A 23,055-nucleotide genomic window follows, 5' to 3' on the forward strand; every position below is an offset into this window, starting at 1 on the left:
ACCAAAAAAATACGCTTTGAAGGCCTTTTCACGGACCAGTCACACGGCAGTTCGATTACCTAGCCCGTTCCCCAGTCATTCTACGATTTTGACATCCAATAAGTCACTCAAAGAGAACAATATACGTATGTAGGAATCTTGTGTATTTTGCCAGTTTCCGTTTCAGGTACAAGGAACTGTAACTGTTTTATTGGTATTATTGAAATATGAATGTAAAATATATACAAAGAGAAATTAGGTTTTATGAAGTGATAAGAGATAAGTTATGCGATTAAATTATATAGTTTAGAAAGATTTTTGCATGTAAACGCAATATTGTATGTGTTACTGTAGCTGAAAGAGCAGAAAAAAGATAATTTCATATTACTGTAGAAACTGATATCTGAAAGAGTCACGTAAAAGGTCTTCGAACCTCAAAGCAACGTGGACAATAATGAGTACTAAGATTTTAAAATACACGAGAACACTCCGGCACATGTGAAAGACAGTATGTAACAAACATTTTGTGAAGTGAATCACTGGGCTCAACTGTTGAATGTTTCCTACTTATTTAAACTTTTTCGTAAGTGTCAAGCTGGTTTCCGACAAATGTGTAAAACTTACTTTTGGTATTTAAATATATAAATCTCAGTGCAGGAAAATTGAACGGAAATATGTAGAGCTCACGCTACACTATGTGAAATCGATACGAGTTCGTCTGTGAGAAAGCACTCCGTTTTTAATGAAATTTACGTACGCCACCTGAATGCAAAACTTAATGACTCACTTTAAAATGTTGGCCCTGAATGTTGCTAATCTTTATCTTTAGTCCATCAAAGAACCACAGTACCAAACTGATACTGTAATTACACAGCAAACCAACATAAAAAATAGCACATCTGACTTTCTGATAATACTGCTTGAAAATTCACAAGATAGCATTTACTGAAATCTGTTACTGGTATTAAGCCTCCGAATTGATACTGATATTGTCTCCACAAATGCACTCAGCCAATCACTGTGCCTCACAGTGGACCTGAACCGTGATGGTAATTAAATTTATTAGCCTACCTGTGCACAGGGAATGCTCGACTTATCTGTAACTTGCTGGTATTAGGAATAATGATGTGACTGTCAAAAATTGAATTTTTTTGGTGTACTTGCGATAAGCAGTGCAGTATGGTATCTTACCAATCTTCATATATGCTTCTCAGTACACAAATCGCGATTTGCAATGCTAGTGTGCAAACAGGATCATGAACATAAAAGACAATTGGGAATAATCCTAACGACTGATAAATAAGAAGAGAGACTCCAAGTTTAACCGTGCTTTATTAAGCCATAACAACACTATACCTTTCGATAACATTCTCACACCTTGGAAAAGTTAGCAAAATATTTCTTAATAACTCTCATGTGTACAATGACCTCCATTTGACACTTATTTCAACTTTACGACAAGATCGCATGCTTCATTACAAAATTTCTACAGCAAATTTCAACAATACACGATGTGTTACCGATAAGAAGCTACACAGTTACAAACATATAAAACTGGATTACCTTAAAAGTTAGCTTTCGTCTTTCTTCCATTAATACAGTCTCATTTGGACAATCTTCCCTCAAAACATTATTACAAAGTCCTTTTTAAATAATGCTGTCTTCGCTACACAGCAGGTCAGCTTCTATCCTTTTTGAACCAAGCACATTGCCAGACTGTCTAACACACTGCTACTCTGACAATGAAAAATTAACATCTCTGTCCAACATCTCTAGTCTCAAACACAATCTTACAAGGGATATGATTATAGACGTTCAGCACATTTATCAACTTCGCAACTTCATTCACATTTGTGACCAAAACTTCCTGCAAATCGTCATAGCAAATGGGGCAGCCTCCTTTCACCTGTGAGTGTGAGCTGCACAGACTTCGCCCAAGGGGGCAGTGAAGAGATTCAATAAGTAATTTCGTTGCCAGGTGGCATGTTATGATTTCTCTAGAATAACAGTAGATACGTTAAGGTGGTTGTTGTTTTTTCACATTCTGGCATCTTTACTTTTCTGCATTGAACAGAGTGTGGCCAGATGGGAGTATATCAGTTCATTATTTAATAATAACCATTGAAGTGAAAAAATCGGTGTACAGAATTATAATCATCCTATGACACTTTTTACTGTAAAGAGGGCGAACGACTTCAGCGATCCTTCGAGGCTGTAAAATGAGGTAAATGAAAACGGATTAGTTCCTGGCTGGCTTGGGCTGTGTCCAAATGGTAGCTTCACGATCCGTAAAAATTAAGCGAGTATAATTCTCACCCTTTAACTTTCCGATTTCACTGTCAAAACAGGAAAAGGAGTAATAGTTTTCTCCAGGCCAGCTCATTAGAGACGCCCTCTGCCTCTTGCATACCGATGTAATGCGAGGCAGGAATTTTTTTCTACATCATAAAACTAACCACGATCATGAAATATAGCACTTGGAAACAACCCGTCCCTACCTCTCTCGCTCAAGTAAATCTCTTTGTGTACTGCGACTAACGATTTCATCGAGAGTCTTCCTCAGATTGCGGGCGTATCCGACTTTCGAAACTATTAAATTATTTTTGTCTCACTAAGCAGTCAACAACTTTTCTATTCCCGTCAGTGAAAACAAGTCACATGGAAGGATATCTTACCAAATTACCAAATACATTTAAATCTTAATTGTAACGGCTATTATTCACGGGGTGCGAGCTGTTAGTCGTTCCATAGTCGCAAAGATAGGTCCGCGAAAAGTTGAAATAAACCCCACTGAAGAATTCGTACTAGCCTTCTAAGGGATTTACCAAAAGTGGCAACTGCTAAAGGTGCGGGAAACCTTGAGACTGAACCGATTGTAGCTCCCTATTGATTTTGGCGCGAAGTGTGCCCGACACGAACACACATCATTAAACATCAGTAAAATTTACGCAAATCAATTAAACTGTGCATGAAAATGAAGCACTTTTCTTCCGCTGTGAAAAGATGAACATTTAGCTAATGATCGATGATGAGAGAGGGCACTATGCTGTTGGCCAGTACCATGTATTAACGGTCATAATTTATTAAGTTCAATCATGTACTGAGGCAAAATTACTACAATTACCACATCTCTTGACGTTTATTTATTTTATTTATTTATTTATTTAACCTGATCAGATTAGGGCCATCAGGCCCTCTCTTACATCGGACCAGTGTTCCACACATGCAGCATTTCACACATCAGAGTTACATCATGACCATAGTTTAAATGAGAAAATTAGCTTACTCTAGTGACAATATCAATAAAGAGTAGTGACTAAGACCTAATAGAGTAAATGCGGCAGTATTTTTACAACAGGTGCTTTACATACAGATTATGATAAAAGCAATAATAATAACAGTAAAAAAAAATCAAATAATAATGATATACATGACTAAGACCTAATAAAGTAAATGCTGGCAGTATTTTACAACAGGTGCTATACATACAGATTATGATAAAAGCAATAATGATAACAGTAAAAAATCAAATAATAATGACAAACATGAGAAAATATTGGCAATAGTAATGAAGGTTTGTGCAGATGTACATTAATGTCTTTATTTGTAAAGTAGATGTTTCCTAGTGTAGCGAAGATTTAAGGAGGGGGAAAGAGGGAAGTAATGAGGTGAAGCGCATTCATGTACAGAGGAAGGCATTACTGCTTAAGTAGATACGTCATTAACTGTTTTTTGAAGCCGGGCATGTTTTTAAGTTCTCTATCACAACGAGGGAGGTTATTCCAGAGTCGGGTTCCCGCTACTGTAAAGGACTTGGAGAAGGTGACTGAGCGATGCAATGGAACGGAGAGGATTTTATTATTGTGGGAACGTGTGTTTCTGTCATGTTGTTCCGACATGAGATTTAGGGACGAGGAGAGATATGAGGGACAGTGTACATTTATAAGGGAATAGATGAGACAGAGTGTATGGAAATCTCTGCGTTTGTCTGCACGCAGCCAGGACAATTTTGCATATGCTGGTGAAATGTGATCAAAAAGTCGAACGTCACAGATATATCGGACGCAGGCATTCATGACCAGTTCTAGACGTCGGGAATTTTCCAGAGAGAGGCCTTGTAGGATAATATCGCTGTAGTCAATGATTGGAAGTATAAGCGTTTGTACTAATTTCTTTTTCAGATCGAAAGGGAAGAGTTTTTTATATGTTTGTAGAACATGAAGGGATGCTGATTCCCAAAGTCTTTGCTGAGGGAGAGAAGTTAATGTTTGTTCCATTTAGGATAAGAGGTGGTAGGGATTCCCGATGTTTTGGGCTAATGAGCTTAGAGTGACCAACAAGTACCGCTTGGGTTTTAGATGGGTTTAGTTTTAGACCTATGTCCTGTGCCCATTTTGACAGTGCGTCGTGGTCAGTATCGAAATTTTCAATAGCTTTGTTGAGATTGCTTGGTTTCGCACTTAGATACAACTGAAGGTCATCAGCACACATATGGTATTTGCAATAGGTCAGAACCGATGACATTCATATACAGAGAGAAGAGTATAGGACCTAATACTGAGTCTTGGGGAACGCCTGACACTACCTGCCGCCATTGTGATTTTATATTCCCAGACAGGACGCGTTGCTGCCGAGACGTCATGTATGAGCGAAACCATGGCACTGCACTTGGTGAGAAATTTAGACCGCCAAGTTTGGCTAGTAAGATGTCGAAGTCGACAGTATCAAATGTTTTGCTGAAATCTAAGAAGCAAATGATAGTCGCTTCTTGTCTGTCCATGGCAAGTTTCAGGTCATCTGTCACCTTTATCAGAGCGGATGTTGTGCTTCGATGTTTACGGAAACCTGATTGGTATTCGTCTAGTAGGTTGTTAGTAGTTAGGTAGTTGGTGAGCTGGTCATGAACTATATATTCTAAGGCCTTAGATAGTGCTGGAAGAAGGCAGATGGGGCGGTAGTCAGAGGGTGCTGTGGCGATGTCCTTTTTAGGCAGTGGCTTAATTTGTCCCAGTTTCCAGGCCTCAGGGAAAACACTTGTGATTAATGAATCGTTGAAAATGTCTGTTATAGAGGGCAGTAGTTGGTCAATAATAAGTTTTACCATCTGGATAGTGATACCATCACGTCCAGTAGATGCTGATCTAATCCGCATTATGGCTTTCTTGACAGTACTGCAAGTGACTTGCTGTAGATAGAATTTTTCTTTGCTACAGTCGTTCATCCCCATGAAGTAATCAATGATTCTCTGTTTTTTTGCGGTTCAATTTTGGTTGTAGGTAATGTGATGAATCGGTTTAGTTCTTCAGCTGGGACCATGGGATTTCTGCAACTTTTATTTTGCCTAAACCGAGACTACGGAGATTTTTCCACAGGATAGCTGGTCTACATCTATTGTCAGCTGATCTACGGGCATGTTTGAGCTTAGCGTTTCTCACCGCTTGACTGACTTTGTTTCGTTTCTGATTGTATACAGCATGATTTTCAGGTGTAGGGTATATCTTGTATGCTCGATGTGCAGCATCTCTGAGATTCATGACCTGTTTTAGTTCATCAGTCAGCCAAGGTGCAGGTTGCCTTGTTACTTTTCTGGTCTTTATTGGAGCATATTTGTCATATTGTTGAGTAATTTTGTTAGTGAAATCCTGGAGTTTGTCGTTTATGTCCATGAGGGGAGTAGAGGTCAGCCCCCAAACCATTTTTTGTGCCTCAGTTTCGAGTTCAGGCAAATTTATGCGTTTGAGGTCTCGGTATGTAGACAGTTTTTGTTTCTTTCTAGGGCCTTCTAGTGAATACGTCATGGAAATGATGTCATGGGCAGACATGCCAGGCGCAGATATTTGAGAGGTGCGGATTATTCTGTTCGGAGATTTCGTTGCGAATATATCTATGAAAGTGTGACTGATAGTCGTGTGATGAGTAGGTGCCAGCTGAAGTAGCGTCATATTTGAGGAAGAAAGCATCCTCTTAAATTTCCAAGTGGAAGGACTATTGCACAGAAAATTGATGTTAGTGTCACCTGCTATAATTACATGTTCATACGACGATTCGAGACTAGAGAGGGCAGTTTCGAAGCAGGCGAACCCACCTACTTCAGGAGGTTTGTAAAGGACACATATTAAGCACTCTCTGTTATGTGATTTGATCTATATGAACATATATTCCACTTGTTTATCTAAATTGTTGTCGGATGTGTGTAGTACTGTAGGTGACAAATCAGAGCGTATGTACGCCCCTACTCCGCCCCCTCGTCTGTTGCATCTGTCGTGCCTGAGAAAGATATAGCCATCTAGATTTACGGAAGTTGTAGGAATACTTGGTTTGAGCCAAGTCTCTGACAAAAGTATTACGTGCATATCAGCAGTTTGAAATACGTATTTGAACTCGTCGAAATGAGCTGGCAGAGACTGGACATTTGCATGTGCAGTATGCAGCTTGGTGCGTTCGGGAGTTGATTGCCCGAGGAGGCTGCCGACCGATGTTTGCGGGTCGTGGTTGGCGGTGACAAGAGGGTCTGGCATGAGGAAATGCGGAAGGCGAGTGAAGGAGGGGAGGGGGGGGGGGGGTTCTACATTTTCAACAACCCAAAAATTATCACACCTTCATTCACTCTTCTGCATGGGAAGGTAAATACAGGTTACATGAACTGTGACTAGCAAAACAAAACACAGTAAATGTTCATTTACAGATTCAGATGGCCATGGTGTGATAAAATCGTGGCACGTTGCCGCTCCTTCTGCCATTTCAAACTGCAGTTATCATTGTCACTATCATTATTGTCTATGGAATTTGTCTTAAATGGAGCTAACTGACAGTACCACATCAAAGTTAAAAAAATATGTATAGTGATGTCGAATATAATAAATGTAAGTCTTATTAACATTGTATTAAGCAAGTTCCTTACTGCGTTCTTTTTGAGTGTGAATACTGAATAACGACATCTAACAGGAATGTGTGAATGCAGTGCGGGACGAATCAATGTCGTGAAGACGTTGACTAATCATGGGAAGAGCATGAAATATTAATGTATGATTGGCAGGTAATATGGGAGGAAGAAAACAGAAACAATGTGAATGTACTACTCAGGCTCACATCACTCGCACCACTCGTATATAACGTAAAACCATAAAGGGCGATGTTACAAATTTTGGGCGGTAATGGGTAAGGGGAAGATTATCAATTTCAGGTAAGGGATCTTGGTCCACAAATGACCGAATCGAAAAGTTACAAACGATATTCGTTCTGTTACCTCTGCCCAGGCCCGACGAGAGAGGGTGTGGGGATGGGATGGGGCAGTGGGGGGGGGGGTTGCAAAATCTCCAGGGTCCAAGTCTCATGGGGGCCCAGCGCTCTCAAGATTTCGGATCCCACAGGGTGCTCAGTTGGCAAATATCAGGCTGCTGTTGTAAAATAAATATTGTATCATATAACAAATAAAAGGACATTACCCCAGCACCAGTGTAGACAACCTAGCTCTTGCTTTCCACTTCAAGTCTTCGCTGTTATGATTCTTTCTGTCCAGTGCGTACAACTCTTTTTCGTTTTTAATCTTGAATGCACAGTCCTTTCATTATACATCGTGCGCTGAAACCATATAGCGATGGAGTCGAAAATGCGCTTTCTGTAATGTTGATGTCAGAAATTTTGCCAAACCATTTCTCCAACGAATGTACATGTCTACAGCTACGAAAAGTCTGATAGGATTGCCAACAACATTTAAAGATAAGGAACTTCTGATGCCATCACAAGATGATTTTACACGACATATCCGGAAAATGTTTTGAATTCAAGAGCAAATGCAAAACAAAATATTTCTATTTGTATATAGTTTAACAGAAAGAATCGTGAAAGTGAAAAAATGAAATAACATGAAAGAGTTACATTGGCCATGCTGAGGCTTGGAGTAATATTCTTCTTTTGCTCTTCCGTAGAACAGCCAACTTACATACAAACTCTGATGTTACTTTATGTGATGTTATTCACGCTTGGCCTTCAGAAGTTCATGTCACAAACTTGGAGATTCAAATAATGGAAATTTCCTCGGAATATTAGAGGTCTTGAGTCACTATGATATAATTCTTGCACATCAGCATAGTCAGAAATGAACAAAAAGCTGGAAAGAATTTCAAGTGCCTATCAAGTGATACCTAATGAATTTATTCCTAGTTGTACCCATCAGGTCAGAAGTGCCAGCTTGGAAAGGTACTGTAACATCTAGTGAGATTAGTACAGATCCCGAATGCGAAATAATTTGCTTGAAGACAAGTATTAAAGGTAGGTCAAATATGATCATCTGATACTTTTATAGCGCCCCTGTCTCAGCAGCACTAGTGTGGGAACACCTGAAGGAAAGCTTGGAGAAAATTTCGCGAAATTTTCCTGGCGGGGACCTCATCTTACCAGCTATAGACTGGGAGACTCAAGTGATTAGGGAGGTTAGTGGGACAGGGAATCGTGTAAAACTGTTCTAAGTGCCTTATCCGAGAGTTACCTTGAGCAGTTAATCAGAGAACCGAAGCGTGAAGGTAACGTCTTAGACCTTGTAAGGTGTCAGGCAAATCCAACACCTTCCATGAAAACCCTGACATGATAAGCAAATCCAGTAGTATGTCACATAGCTCCGAATAAATCGTGACATTAAATTAACCAAAGTAATACAAGTAACGAGTGAGCAAATGGAATACCACAGACTAACACAAGAATGCCCAAAAGCATGTCATACCTTCCCACCGTGAGACAGACGCAGTTCCGAAGGGAGAAGCGAGAACAGAAGCCGAGAGCAGAACCGTGTTAAGCTGGAAGGCCCTACGATAAGGGACGGACGGACACCCACGTCGCCAGCTAACCGCTAGGACGACACCTCCCGCAAGTTTTAGCGTGAGACCTTTTTCGCGTCTCTGTTACGTTAGGACCACCCCCCAGCCCATGTTAAAAGATAGGGCCCTCCAGAAGAAGAGTATAGATCTTACGATAACGCTAAAAGGACCACACCAGCTGCAAGTTTTAGCGTGAGACTTTTTCGCGTCTCTGTTACGTTGCAAACTTTAAAAACATTGCCCCACCACGAAAAGTATAACGTTTCTCATTGGATAGACAGAATTTTTGTAGGAGGAGCTTAAGGTTAACATTGAGACCCTGATTGGTCAGATGAAAACACAGCCAGATAGTTTTTTTTAAAACCAGCTTCGGTAAATTGTAGTAAGGAGAAGTTAGGAGAGAGTTGCTTCCGAGAGGGCGAGCTGGACGGAGCTGCGTCGGCCGTCGCCCCCTGACGAATACCGACAAGGTAATGAACGCACGCGATGCCGCATTTTTGAGCGCATAAGGCTTCACTCAGAACTGCAGAAGTCTCATCTGTTACATCCCCTTTACGTAATACTAGTGTCGATCGTCAATTAAAGCTCATGGTGTTCACATTTGCCACTTGAAGTAAAAATCTGAAACGCGATGATTTTTCTGTTATATAGTTATTGAGAAGCTATATCAGCCACTGTAATTTTCGACAAGTTAGATAAGTAATTGAAGATAATTGAGGGTCACTGTAGACCATTTTGATAGTTTTCTCTTTTGTGAAACTTAATGTAAACCTAGATTATAGATGTGATATGGCATAGGTTATCCTTCGATCCATTGTAGAACTTGGAAACCCATTCAGGGAATATTCGTTCACATTTTTGTTGAATGCAGTTGGTTTTTACCATCCTGTATTAAAACATTTCCTGTTATCAATAGTGCAATTTATAAACGATGTTTTGTGAGTAGAATAAAATTTCCAATGGTAAACTTAACTGCTTTTTCGATGTTATTTTACCGGCTAACTAAAAATAGGAAAGCCTTGAACCCCTTCCACTAAATTTAGTTAGTATTAAGATTATTTTACAGGGAGTGCAGTGGAGCTGACGCTGAAATCATTAAGTATTTGGTTATATCATCGCTAGTCTCACTGAACTCTTCTGAATTCTACATGTCATGTGTGGTCTGACGTCTCCTTACCAGCAACAGGTCCCAGGTTCAAACTAGTCAATTCCCTAAAAAACACGCTCAGAGCGTCGTTGCGCAAAGGTGGTAGGGAGACACGATATAGAACAAACAGACACCACGCAGAATGTTTAGAACCTGCCGGTGACAAACAGACCCGAACTCTTCGACGCAGTTAGGGCAGAATAAGGAATTAGTGATCAGAAGGAACACGGAACACGGCTGCAAATAGGAATACAAAGAAAGGTAGGAAGATCTTTTGCTTAGCAAGAGCGACACGTAACAGATTTCAGATTGCCTTAGCTGTCAGCATGAAGATTTTATCTCCAGCAATAACAACATTGAGTATATCAATGGACAAAGTTCAAGAGCATTGTACAACAGACTTTAGACAGGTATGTGTCGAGCAAAGCTGTGACTGTTGAAAAGACACACCGTGGTTCTACAGCCATTTTAGAAAACTGCTGCGAAAGCAAAGAGAGGCTTAACTGCAAATTTAAACGTAGTCAAAGCCTCACAGACAAACAAAAATCAAACAAAGCCAAATTAGCTAAAGGAGAGCCATGTCTGAAGCGTTCAACAAATTCTAAAGTAAAATTCTCTCTACCGATATGACAGAAGATCCTGAGAAGTTTTTGGAAACAGCTGTATTAAAGGATGCACGGAAAGGTTCCATTCAAAAGTAATTAACGCACGTATTAAAACATTTATCCCACTTGGAGACGAGAAGATCAATTCCTGTTTCGTAAAACGCAGTAAGCAGCTGACGGATCCACAACCGCACCCGCTCTTGCGCTTCTTCGTCCGACTGAAACTGACGTTGGCGAATGTCTTTTTTTCAGGTCTCCAAAGATGTCAAAATCGGACAGTGAATGTTCCAGGCTGTGTGGAGGATGTTGCAGTGTTTCCAAACCAAACAGCTGAAACGCAGCCTTTGCCCGATTGGCAGTGTGCGGCCGGGCATTGTCATGCAACAGGATGGTCCCGTCCGGCAACAGTCCTGGGCGTTTTGACTTTATGGCGCGTCGCAGTTTCTGCAAAGTGCTTCACAGCATTATACAGTACATTAAGTGAGATTTCGCTTTCAAGGAACTCGACGAGCAGAGGGCCCTCCGGAATCGAGGAAGAAAGTCATCATGACCACTCCGTAACTTGTGTGAACAATTTTGAATTTCTATGCCGGGGAAGATGTGGGATGTTTCCACTGTTGGCTTTGCCGTTTGCCCTCAGGCTGTCGGAACGCTGTCAGACGGGATCATCGTGTTGCACTATAAAGCCCACTCTCACTTTCGGACAAAGGCTTACGCTTCAGCAATATCCTCGATACAGCCAGGATGATTCACCGAGTGGTTTTCACATCTTTGGCGACCCGAAGGAAGGCATGGATACACATCGGTTTCAGTCGGACGAGGAAGTGCAACAGTGGGTACAGTTGTGCATCCGTCGTCGGCCGACCGCATTCCACGAAACAGGAATTGATCGTCTCCTCTCCAATTGGGACAAATGTATTAATGCATGTGGTGATTACTTTCGAATGAAACCATTTCATGATCCCATTGTGCTAGGAAATCGGTTTTCATTTGACTGACCCTCATTAATCAGTAAACGGATCAAGGCCATCTGTTTGGACACTGTGTGGTCGTAATGCCATTGAAACTAAGGGACGACACAGTAGAGGCCGAAATACTGAACATCTAAACAAAGGCTGATATCGATAAACGTGACCATGCAAATGAAATTGATCAACAGAGGTAGGCAACTGGACCTGACGGGCTACTGATACGATTCTGCATAGAGTATGAGTTCGTACTTCCCGTCTTCCGGCAGCAGAGTGCCGTAGGTCTTCGGAGGAGCGAAGTGATCCTGACGATTGGTAAAAAATACAGGCAATAACCGTTTTCATGAAGTGTCGTCAAACAGACGGATGAAACTATAGGGTATCTCTGATGTCGAGCAGTCGTAGAATTTCGGAACATGTGTTACGCTTGCGTATTATGACATTTCTGGAGAGCGAAAAATCTTCTCTGTAAGAATAAACATGGGTTGTGAGAACAATTATCCAGCGAAACCTAGCTCGCTCTGTCCGTCCACGATACCCAGAAAGCGGTAGATACCGGGGCCCAGAATGTCGCGTTCCTTGGCTTCCGTGAAGCATTCGATACAGTTCCGCACTGCTGCCTAATGAACAAAATACGAGCGCACAGAATATCAGATCAGCTGTGTGGCTGGGCTGAAAAGTTTCTAACAAACAGAATATGGTTCAAATGGCTCTAAGCAGGTCATCAGTCCCCTAGACTTAGAACTACTTAAACCTAACTAACCTAAGGACATCACACATATCCATGCCCGAGGCAGGATTCGAACCTGCGACCGTCGCAGCAGCGCGGCTCCGGACAGAAGCGCCTAGAATCGCTCGGTCACAGCAGCCGGCTAACAAAGAGAATACAATATGCCATTCTCATTGCAGAGAAGGCGTAAAAATTACTTCGGGCGTACACGAAGGGAGTGTTACAGATCCACTATATTTCAGATGTGGTGTCACCGCCAGACACCAAACTTGCTAGGTGGTAGCCTTTAAATCGGCCGCGGTCCATTAGTATACATCGGACCCGCGTGTCGCCACTGTCAGTGATTGCAGACCGAGCGCCGCCACACGGCAGGTCTAGAGAGACTTCCTAGCACTCTCCCCAGTTGTACAGCCGACTTTGCTAGCGATGCTACACTGACAAATACGCTCTCATTTGCCGAGACGATAGTTAGCATAGCCTTCAGCTACGTCATTTGCTACGACCTAGCAAGGCGCCATTACCCGTTTATATTGAGATAGTTATTAACGTATCAACAAGAGCGATGTACACCAATTATGGATTAAAGTTAAGTATTACATCAACTACGTACTTTATTTGCTACTATTAATTCCCTTAACTGTTCCAGACCTCACGCCAGTCTGCGTGAGTTAAAAGCGTGCATTTCGGCCTCCTCTAGCAACACGGTGTTGGCTCTTCTGCCAATACTTCATCAGAGCATACATAAATGACGTAGTAGACAACATCAAAAGTTGCGTGAGACTTTTTGCGGTGATGCTGTTGTATACGGAGAAGTCGCGACGCTAGAAAATTGTAGCGAAATGCAGAAGACATGGAGAGAATCGACGAGTGATGTATGCATAAACAAATGTAAAGTATTGCGAATATGTAGACTCATTATTATGAGTACACGATTGTAGAACAATCACTAAGAGCAGTTACTTACATAAAATATCCAGCAGTAGGCATTCGAAGTGAATTAAAGTGGAACGACCACAAAAAATTAATCGAAGGAAAGGCAGCCGCCAGACAGATTCATCGGAAAAATGCTCATGAAATGTAGTACATCAAGAAAGCAGATAGCTTACAAAACCCTCGTTAGACCAGAACTTCAAAATTTGTCATCTGTATGATATCCATGCTAAATAGGATTGACTGTGGAAATAGAGAAGATCCAAAGAAGAGCAGCGCATTTCGTTACAGGTTCATTAGGTAAGCATGAAAGCGTTACAGGGATGATCAACCAACTCCTTTGGCAGACGCTAAAAGAGAGGCGTTCTGCATCACGATGTGGTTTATCGTTAAAGTTCCGAGAGCGTACGTTCCTAGAAGAACCGACAAATATATTGCGTCCTCCTACGTATATCTCACGGAAAGACCACAAAGGAAAAAAAATTATAGAGATTTAAGCCCACACTGAGGCTTACAGGCAATCGTTCTACTCCCGAACTGCTAGCGACTGGAACAGTAAAGGACAAAGTGACAGTGGTATAAAAGGAATACTCTGTTACACAACGCAAGGTGGCTTGCAGAGTATAGACGCAGATGCAGCAGAAGTAGGAACAGAGAAATAACGAGAAATATCATTCAGTTATTGTTGATGAATTCCTGATTCAAATCATGTTAAACAGACATTATTCAACCTGCATTATACTTATTGCAATAAGGAAATTGATAAATGTAAATTAAATGAACATTTTAGAAATTCGTAGATTGTAATCAGAAACCAGCAGTTGCTACTACAAATTTAATACGATCAATACTTGAGAAATAATTCCTACCAGTGAATCCGCAGACAAGGGCACGATAACGAAAGTAATATGAATGGGTCTTGTAAAGGAATTCAGGCACATTTTCTTCAGTGGAATGATCTTGTGCTGAGTACATGCAGCAGATACTGTTTCCGGAGTGATTCAGTTTCTTTAAAACCTGTTCAGTTGCAGCCCACAATGAGGGAAATTTCCGAAACAGTGTGCTGGAAATTCTTTACATTTCATGTCTGATACTTACTGGAGTGCTCTAGGACCAATCGCAACTCTCTTGGATAAGTTTCCCATTGCTTTTGGAACTCTCAGAAGTTAAATTTGTAAGCTGACATCTGCAAGTACACTCTGAAAATCACCGTGAGGTGCATGGCAGAAGGTACGTCCAATTGTGCCAGTTATTATGGTTTTCTCCCGTTCCATTCACGTATGGAGCGCGGGAAGAATGATTGTTTAACTGCCTCTGTGAGTGCTGTAATTATGCTAATGTTGTCCTCACGATCCTTGTGTGAGTGGTACGTAGTGGGTTGAAGTATGTTCGTAGACTCATCATTTAAAGCCTGTTCCTGAAACTTTCTTAGTAGACTTTCTCCGGACAGCTTGCGTCTTCCTTCTACTGTCTGCCAGTTCAGGTTCTTCAGCATCTCTGTGATACTCTCCCAAGGGTCAAACAAACCTGTGACCATTCGTGCTGCCCTACTCTGTCTACACTGAATATCCCCTGTTAGTCCGATTCTGTAAGGTTCCCACACACTCGAGCAATATTTTAGAACGGATCGAACGAGTTATTTGTAAGCAATCTCTTTTGTAGACTGACTGGACTTCCCCAGTATTCTAACGATAAACCGAAGTCTACCATCTGCTTTACACTCATCATTCCACGTCATATCCCTACGAAGCGCTAAACACAGGTATTTGTATGAATTGGCCGATTCCAGCTGTCACTCACTGACGTTATAGTCATAGGATACTACGTTTCTTCGTTTTGTGAAGTGCACAATCTTACATTTCTGAACATTTGAAGCAAGTTGCCAATCTTTTCACCTCTGTGGAATCTTATCAGTATCTGACTGAATATTTATGCTGCTTCTTTCAGACAATATTTCATTGTGTACAACTGCATCAACTGCAAAATGTCTGAGATTACTAGCCGGCCGATGTGGCCGAGTGGTTCTAGGCGCTTCAGTCTGGAACTGCGCGACCGCTACGGTCGCAGGTTCGAATCCTGCCTCGGGTATGGATGTGTGTGATGTCCTTAGCTTAGTTAGGTTTAAGTAGTTCTAAGTTCTAGGGGACTGATGACCTCAGAAGTTAAGTCCCATAGTGCTCAAAGCCATTTGATCCATTTTTTTGAGATTACTATTAGTATTGGCCTCAAGGACATTAAAATGAATAGCAAAGGTCGCAACACACTTCTCTGGCCCACGCCCGGAGTTACTTCCACATCTGACGATGAATCTCAGTTCAAGATAACATGCTGGATCCTCCCTACCAAAGAAGTCCTCAATTCTGTCACTATTTTCACTTAAAACCCATTATGGTCGCGCTTTTGACAATAAGCGTAGATGTGGTCGTAAGTCAAACGCTTTCCGGAAATGAACAAATATTACATCTACCTGACTGCCTTCATCCAGAGCTTTCAGTATCATGTGAGGAAAGTGTGATTTGGGTTTCACGAGATCGATGTTTTCGGAATCCATACTGGTTGGAATGGCGGAGGGCATTCTGTTCGAGACACCTCATTATGTTTGAGCTCAGAATGTTTCCTCAGATTCTACAACAAATCTGTGTCAAGGATTTTGGAGACTAATTTTGTCGATCACTTCTACTACCCTTCTTGTAGACATATGTGACCAGAGCTTTCTTCTGACTATTGGGCACAGTATTTTGTTCGAGGGATCTACGATAGATTATAGTTAGAAGAGGGGCTATCTCAGTTGCAAATTCAGTATAGAATCTGGTAGGGATCCCATCGGGCCCTGGAACTTTGTTTAGTTTTAACGATTTCAGCTGTTTCTCGATACCAATGACACTAATACTTAATTAACTCGTCTTTTCAGTGGCGCGAGGGCTAAAATCCGAGTTTTTCATTGTAAAGGAACATTTTAAATAGAGTCAAGCACTTCAGATTTTGCCATGATGCCCTCCATTTTAGTTCCTATCTCACTCACTGGTGACTGGACCCTAATTTCGATACCATTAACAGACAGGTTATTTGAGAGTATTTTGCTACGGTAGTCACTGAAGGTTGCACGCATTGCTCTCTTGACAGCCAAACGCGTTTCATTCAGCATCTCTGTACGTGTAGTCCTATGCTTTCTTTTACAGATATTACTCAGTAATCACTGTTTTTTTAGAAGTCTTTTTTACAGCGATTGTATATCATGGAGGGCCCCTCCCATTATGAACTGTTCCACTGTGTACATGTCTATCCAGTGCTTGGTCAGCTATTCTCTTAAATGTGAGCCATAGTTTCTCTACATACTCCTGCCCTGTGCTGGAGGTTTCAAGTTCCCCACTGAGATATGGCACTACTTACTTTTTGTCTGCTTTACTGAACACATATCTTTCTGCTTGTTTTAGTTCTCCTTCGTACTTTGGTAATTATTGTTGTCCTCAACTGCAACATGATCATTGATACTACTCTCGATGTGAACATCCTCAAAGAGCTCAGGTCAGGGATTTTCTCTGCCTCGTGATGACTGGGTGTTGTGTGCTGTCCTTAGGTTAGTTAGGTTTAAGTATCTCTAAGTTCTAGGGGACTGATGACCATAGATGTTAAGTCCCATAGTGCTCAGAGCCATTTGAACCATTTGAAAGAGCTCTGGTCTGTTTATTCCATTATATCCACTACACGTCCACCATAAGTGAGGTTCCGAACTATCTGTTCTAGGTTATTTTCAGAGATGACTTTCAGTAACGTTTCACAGGATGTCTTACCTCGTCCACCACTAACAAAACAGTAATTTAACCAGTAATTAAAGACTCCACCAATGATTACAGCATGATTGCGGATCTTTCATACAGGCGAACTGGGGCTTTCTCTAAAGTTTTCGGTTACGTCAGGAGAGGAGTCTCGTGGGCGATAGTAGGATTCAATTACCATTTTATGGCCACCCCTTCTCTAGTTTGTCGAACAGACGACAAAATGGTAGATATCGAAATAGACGACAGAGGGATAGAGAAACAATTAAAATCGCTCAAAAGAGGAAAGGCCGCTGAACCTGATGGGATACCAGTTCGATTTTACACAGAGTACGAGAAGGAACTTGCCCCCCTTCTTGCAGCGGTGTACCGTAGGTCTCTAGAAGAGCGTAGCGTTCCAAAGTATTGGAAAAGGGCACAGGTCATCCCCGTTTTCAAGAAGGGACGTCGAACAGATGTGCAGAACTATAGACCTATATCTCTAACGTCTATCAGTTGTAGAATTTTGGAACACGTACTATGTTCGAGTAATGACTTTTCTGGAGACTAGAAATCTACTCTGTAGGAATCAGCATGGGTTTCGAAAAAGACGATCGTGTGAAACCCAGCTCGCGCTATTCGTCCAAGAGACTCAGAGGGCCATAGACACGGGTTCCCAGGTAGATGCCCTGTTTCTTGACTTCCGCAAGGCGTTCGATACATTTCCCCAAAGTCGTTTAATCAACAAAGTAAGGGCATATGGACTATCAGACCAATTGTGTGATTGGATTCAAGAGTTCTTAGAGAACAGAACGGAGCATGTCATTCTCAATGGAGAGAAGTCTTCCGAAGTAAGAGTTATTTCAGGTGTGCCGCAGGGGAGTGTCGTAGGACCGTTGCTATTCACAATATACATAAATAACCTTGTGGATGACATGGGAAGTTCACTGAGGCTTTTTTCGGATGATGCAGTGGTATATCGAGAGGTTGTAACAATGGAAAATTGTACTGAAATGCAGGAGGATCTGCAGCGAATTGACATATGGTGCAGGGAATGGCAATTGAATCTCAATGTAGACAAGTGTAATGAGCTGCGAATACATAGAAAGAAAGATCCCTTATCATTTAGCTACAATATAGCAGGTCAGTAACTGGAAGCAGTTAAATTATCTGGGAGTACGCATTAGGAGTGATTTAAAATGGAATGATCATATTAAGTTCATCGTCGGTAAAGCAGATGCCAGACAGATTCATTGGAAGAATCATAAGGAAATGCAATCCGAAAACAAAGGAAGTAGGTTACAGTACACTTGTTCGCCCACTGCTTGAATACTACTCAGCAGTGTTGGATCCGTACCAGATAGGGTTGATAGAAGAGATAAAGAAGATCCAACGGAGAGCAAGGCCCTTCGTTACAGGATCATTTAGTAATCACGAAAGCGTTACGAAAATGATAGATAAACTCCAGTGGAAGACACTGCAGGAGAGACGTTCAGTAGCTCGGTACGGGCTTTTGTTGAAGTTTCCAGAACATACCTTCACCGAGGAGTCAAGCAGTATATAGCTCCCTCCTACGTATATCTCGCGAAGAGACCATGAGGATAAAATCAGAAAGATTAGAGCCCACACAGAGGCATACCGACAATCCTTCTTTCCACAAACAATACGAGACTGGAGTAGAAGGGAGAACCGATAGAGGTACTCAAGGTACCCTCCGCCACACACCGTCAGGTGGCTTGCGGAGTATGGATGTAGATGTAGATGTAGATGTAGAGTCTAGCCCAAACAATCTCACATACAGCTTCAGTTTCTATCTCGGTGGATTCGATTTTGCGACCAATAAACCACCTCCGCTTCCAATTGACTATGCTTTCGATATATACTTAAATTTTCCCCGAATATATCACGACTATCAATTTCGGCGTTTAGCCAGTTTTCTTTACCAAGTACTACGTCAGCTTCACTACTTTTCAGTAGAACTTCGAACTCTTGTACTGTGTTGTGAATGCTTCGGCGGTTAACCACTAAGATTTTAATACTCTAGCCAGTGGGAGGCATTTTCTTCGATCTTACACTGATTCTTGTGGGTTTCCTATGGGTTTCGTTATCTGGACTGAACGGAGAATTGCTTAATCTAAAGAAAACCTTGTGTGCACCTCACGTAGAGTCAGCTACCTGGATAGTAGTCTCGGCTGTGTAATGCACATCTGACTCATTTAGGGGGATCCTACACTTTTCAACCCTATGGTGCGAATCCAGAAAGTCGCAGCCTAGCTTTTCACAGAAACTTCGAAGTATCTGGTTCAGCCAGTTCAGTCGAGTCATAGCCAGGAGGCCACGATCAATTCTAGGGATAATGCTGCAAATTGTGAGCTCCATTGAAAAACTATGTGCAAGGCTGGTCTTCTCAACCTTCTCTGCCAGTTGCTAGAATGATCTAAGTATGACCTCGGAGTCCTGATGACTGGTATCATTTGTTCCAACGTGCTCCACAATCTGCAGTTGCTTGCACTCTGTTCTCTCAATGGGTAGTGGAACAGCCCCTTCCACGTGTTGAACGAGGATCCCAGGCATACACACTGCGTGCACCACGTTGGATTATGTGAGATCTTTCAAGCGTTTAATCATTGTAGCAATTTGGCTAAAGTTGTTGGTACCAACTGACTACAGGAGCATATTATTACAACCTCGAAACACTACAACTGATGCTGAGGCAAGCCACGGAAACTGGGACACCTTCCTGAATACAAAGCTGTTGCCATCGCAGTTAATATCGATCCTGAGCGTCCGTAGAGATGAACTCTAGGAAGAGAAACTCATTTCGTGGTGAAACAAGGAATGGAGTGACATACGAATTTAGAAGATTTATTCAAGATAAAAGTTATTTATACAGATGAAATAAAAATTTCAGAGACTTTACTGGTCTCGTACAGATACGATTTTATGCACATAGACTGAAGGGGCGAGTGAAAATTTGTACCAACGCCGGGAATCGAACCTGGGTCTCCTGCTTGCCAGGCAGGTGCACTAGCTACGAAGCGACTTTTTTTTTGCATTTTGTTCGTTATTGTTCGTTGTATTTGGTCGTAGCGCACGTTACATGACATCCGTTAAAGTTCGTTGATGATCCCTTCACTTAGTTTTTTATTATAGAGGCCTGCTAGCTTCCTGACCGAATGCTCTGAGCTACCGTGCCGGCAAGCCACCTAGGCAGAAGGTTTGGCACAGCTACTCGGATTACCCTGGTACCTCTCCCTCCTCGACTGAAATTCTCTCTGCCACCCCAGTCTACTGTATATTTCTCCACCATACACAGGAACAGAAATGCCGAGGCTCTCCATGTGCTATGTGAGGGTCGAACCTACAGGTGCCAGTGACATATATATATATATATATATATATATATATATATATATATATATATATGTGTGTGTATATATTGCTGAGATTGTAGGGCAGGCAACATTCAGAGGTGGTAGTATGGACCAAACCAAAACAAAAATGGGATCTAAAATGCATTTCTAGTGAGCTATAGCCACTTGCTCAGTAGTAATTCCCCAAGTTTACAAGTGGCGAAGATGAGCAAGTGCTCATAGCTCCTAAGGCACGCATTCTTAGAGCCCTTATTTTCCAAACTTTTTTTCTATTTTCAGTTTATACTACCTACTCCAAAAATATGGAAATCAAGGAGCTTGCAGTAGAAGAGATTTGTTTTACAGTATTGGAAACGAACAAGAGCTCATTGCTCTTAAGGCGTACATTTTGGGGGCCATGTTTAGTAAATATTTTTTTCTTGTTTTGGTCCATACTGCCACCTATGAAAATTGCTCTACTCTGCTGTCTTAGGAACAACAGTATCGGTACATACATTCAACCATCAGACGCATCTGAACGATTTAGCTTATAACTTTCAACTAGGTCGTTTCTAGACCAGGGTGCCTTACCTCAAATGGATACATTTACCCTTCTCCATCATCCCTGGAAGTTTGTAACATCATTACGAAATCACTATCATGGGATGAATAATGGATGCTAATTCTCTAATATTCAAACAAAGATGCAATGCGAGCAGAGTCCTTATCCTGCTCATATGGATACACAACAACAGGAGCATGCACCTCAGTTGCACCTGGAAAATCATGCAATACTGATCTACGTCACTGCTATGCAGCCAAGCAACGATCTCAGTAATAATCCTGAACGCTGCAGCTTAAAAATGTTTGTGTCATTATTACAGAAGACATATGTCTGAACATTGCAAATGCTCAGTATGCATAATGGTTTTGTCAGTTGCAGGCAGCGAAAAGGAGAAGGTTGTCTCTCCCCAATTGCGTCAAGCAATCTGGTAGGCAGAACAGGCTCTGTGCTCAAAGCGCAACTTGAGGACATGCTGTTTCAGTATTTAATCAAGGATAAGGCCTCTCTAGTAGATTAATACATAGCTATAGAATCTCTGACTCATGTGAGTGATTCACAGGTCGTGCAATGATACATAACATAAAAGATGTTTATAATAGACGGCTTTCGCTGTAGTTGTTAGAATAAAAGTTAATTGACGAATGGAAACCTGGTGTCTTTAGGTGGTCTTCAGACTTAATTGTTAATAATATTTTACGTTACAGTACGTCTTGTAGACGACCTTATTGTAGAGATGTTTCCGTAGTACAGTTTTTTTGCATAAGAAATTAGTGTCGTCACGGTACTTTTAGTGTAGCTGATTTAATAGAAAAATTTTATAACAACAAAAATCACAGAAAGTTTGCGTCTAACGTAACCAGCTTTGGTCGGAGAATTAAACCTTGCCTAGCTTCGACTCTTCAGCTGGAATCATTACCCTCAGCTAACGTAATTACTAACAGCACCCTTCTAAACAACACATTAGTTGGCGTAAGTTTGAATACATACACTTCCGCTCTCTAACCTCATCAGATTACTCTTCACCCCGTATATGGTTTCAAACAAACGTTCAGATTTTCACCACATAATATCCCAGTTATGACTGTTGTGAGTTTCCTGGTCACAACTGTCTGTTACACTGTAGGTTTTTTTCAGCGACATGTGCTTCTATAGCCTACAGATTTGCTAACCTTCAACATCGATTGTACACGAATCAGAATTTTGCAAACATTCATTGATAGTGGTACATATACACATCTCAGTGTTTTAATATAAATATTAACTGATTTTAACCACTGGAGCCGAGTTTCTTCCCTTGTAAGAGCCAAATAACGTAAAAAACACTATATTTTTCTCTTTCTATAGAACTGACTCTCCCCCTGTTGAAACAATTTTCATTAAGAGTCCTTTCCTTATATTTACCTTCTTATTTAAGCATTTCCTTATCAGGTAGTGAAAGGAACCACAGGTTTCTTTTTCACCTTGTAAGAGAAAATTTTAAAGTAAGAATTGAAATTCTGATGCAACATTCGCAAAATGCCATGAAGAAAAAGCCAACAATAAAGTGAAGATTAATAAGGCACAGAAGCACAAACGTCAACAGTGTAATTTCAGTAAGCATCGGGGTAGCACTGTGCCATTTCTGCGAATGCACAGACTTCATCGTATTCAGGATTTTAGAACATACGCACGCCACAACCAGTTTGATCAGGGCTCCCCGCCGAATCGCTCGCTACGTGGCTGCCTGCTGATTTCTTTCTTTCTTTTTTTTACGATAGTGCCATATTAACATAATTGAAATTTCGACAGTAAAACAATAAAAAGAGTTCGCTGTACAAATTTGAGCTCTTAATGTAAAATAAAAACAAAATAACGAACACAAAATACCAGTAGCAGTTACAACACTCCCTCGTTAAGACTGGTGCAGCTATCACAACAGACCACTAACAACAGTGTTAAGTACAAAGATAACTCAGTTACATAAATTCAAAAACGCAACATGACGACCCAGGGTTCGAGCTAGTTCGGTTCCAGAGTAGAATGACGTCCAGATCAACTTATACTAGAATGCTGGTCAACGGCGTTGTTGATAAAGAGAAGTCCTTAAGGTCAGGGTCTCATTCTAACAAGCAAAAAATAGTCCAAGGTCGTAAATTTTTTGAGACAATGAAAAGACGTCCAAGGATCTGTTTGGTGGTTATGATTCATCATACTATGTCCTTTATTTTGTA

The sequence above is a fragment of the Schistocerca piceifrons genome, chromosome 6 (genome assembly GCF_021461385.2).
Source record: "Schistocerca piceifrons isolate TAMUIC-IGC-003096 chromosome 6, iqSchPice1.1, whole genome shotgun sequence".
NCBI lineage: Eukaryota > Metazoa > Arthropoda > Insecta > Orthoptera > Acrididae > Schistocerca > Schistocerca piceifrons.